The sequence below is a fragment of the Solanum stenotomum genome, chromosome 11, assembly GCF_019186545.1.
Source record: "Solanum stenotomum isolate F172 chromosome 11, ASM1918654v1, whole genome shotgun sequence".
Classification (NCBI taxonomy): Eukaryota; Viridiplantae; Streptophyta; class Magnoliopsida; order Solanales; family Solanaceae; genus Solanum; species Solanum stenotomum.
The window spans coordinates 27520173-27522429 of record NC_064292.1 but is presented as its reverse complement, the minus strand read 5'-3'; the positions used below and the strand labels follow the sequence as shown (position 1 = coordinate 27522429).

Genomic DNA, 2257 nt, shown 5'->3' with positions numbered 1-2257 from the left:
TCCTCTTCTTCCTCCTCTTCCTCTTCTTCCTCTTCTTCTTCTTCCTCTTCCTCTTCTTCTTCCTCTTCTTCTTGTTCCTCTTCTTCTTCCTCTTCTTCTTCTTCCTCTTCTTCTTCTTCCTCTTTTTCGTCTTCTTCTTCTTCTTCTTTTCCTTTTCTTCGTCTTCTTCTTCCTCCTCTTCTTTTTCCGCTTCTTCTTCTTCCTCTTCTTCCCCTTCCTCCTCCTCCTCTTCTTCCTCTTCTTCCTCCTCTTCTTCCTCTTCTTCTTCCTCTTCTTCTTCCACTTCTTCCTCCTTTTCTTCCTCCTCTTCCTCCTCTTCTTCCTCTTCTTCTTCCTTTTCTTCCTCTTCCTCTTCCTCTTCTTCTTCTTCTTCTTCTTCCTCTTCCTCTTCCTCTTCCTCTTCCTCTTCCTCTTCCTCTTCCTCTTCTTCTTCTTCTTCTGGTGCGACATCGTTTATTTTTCTATTGCGACTCTTTTTTCTTGTTTTTCTTCTTCGTTTTTCTATTGATGGTGATGTGGAGGGTGTGGTGAAGTATGTTCTTTGCATGTTGAAAAAAATTGCAATAAATGGAATGGAACTATTGTTGGTGATAGTGTTGAAAGTTGTATCATGAAGTACAAATTAAAAAAAAAGATGTGGCAGTTTTAGTTTAGAGACTTGAGGAATTGGTAATGCCCTGTTTTAGTTCACATACTTTAGGATCAAAATGCACTAATTGCCTACTACCTTAAATAAGTACACACCTAATTATTTTTAGTGAATTTAGAGTGTTCAAATGTGAAGTTTATCGTATTTAATTATGTTGAATTGGGCAGATTATTTTTGTGAAGTTTTTAAAGTCCTAAATTCTGCATAATCTTTGCTAAAATATGGCATTAAAGCTGAAGTACTATGAAAATGTGAATGTGATGTCATTTGCATTTTTATATTGAAGTGTAATGTGCTAAATTGTGGAGCTTATTTGTAGTAAAAGTGTGCTGAAATAGCACTATAGAAACTGCATATAGAAAAATTTCATCCATATTTGAGGAATGTGAAAGATGTACATAACATAGTCTAAAACAAACAGCTATGCCATATATATAGTTTAGTCCCTTTGGGAAGTGAAAATGACTTAAACACTGTCAAAAGTTAAAACTATCTCCATCAGCAGGAGACAAGGATAGACAACCATTTAAGGAATTATGTTCTTTTCATCAATTGTACAAATAGGAAAAAGGCCAATTATGATAGAGATTTGTCCTGTACAAAGGTTAAAATCAATGAAAGAGTTTGTGAAAACTTCAAAAGGATTTAGACTATTTTACAGATAGTCACAATCTTCTAACTGATTCTTTAAGGTTGAATAGGAAAACATTTTGAATGAACACTTAAATAGGAAATAATGTATTAACCATTCAATTCAAAGCATACATAAAAATAGGCTATGTAAATTGTCCAAAGGAATTTGGAATTCTCTGAGAGTGCTTATTGTATATGTTTGCAGTTTGTAAAGAAGGTTGTTGTTGTTGGTTCTGTAGCAATGAACCTTATGTTGTGAATTGTATGCTTGATTTTTCACTGTATAAATCTTGAGTTATTTGATTATTGGTGATTAATGCATTGCCTTGTAAAAGCTGTGTATGGAAATATTTGGACCATTTGATGTCTTCATGATCAGTTGCTGAGAAGGCATTGCTATCAAAGAAAGAAGAGTTCCTTTGCAATTCAATACTAGTACTGCTTCCATTATTTGTAGTGAAAGTGTGTTGAAACAGCCTATAGAAACTGCAGATAGAAAATTCCGTCCATATTTGAGGAATGTGAAAGATGTACATAACATAGTCTAAAACAAACAGTTATAACATATATATAGTTTAATGCTATTTCAGTCTATTGAGTTTATATATGTATGTCTTAGATATATAGAGTAATAACTTTGTAATATATGACTACTGTGGATCCATTAAGCGTTTGCAAAAAAATTGCTAAATTATTTATGTTTTTTCTAATTATATATAGGTGATGAAATTGAAGAAGGCGATGAAAGCAGTAGTGAAGACTTGACATAAGAGCTGAATTGTTGATGTTAACATACTGATGTTATAGAAATCTCTTATTTTTGAAGATTAAAAACTGTGTGGTGCATGCGCTTGACCTTTTTTTGAACGGTAAAAAAGTATTTGTATATTTTGCTTTTATTGATATTAGCCAACCATGGATCTTGAATTATAAATTTGGTAATGAACATTTCTTCTCGTGAACGATTTATGTGTA

The 2257-nt window shown here is 33.0% G+C and overlaps 1 pseudogene; it reads left to right on the top strand.

The window, feature by feature from the left end:
* Positions 1-2052, top strand: part of LOC125843526 (uncharacterized) — a 5144-nt pseudogene extending 3092 nt beyond the window's left edge.
* Positions 2053-2257: the final 205 nt, after the last annotated feature.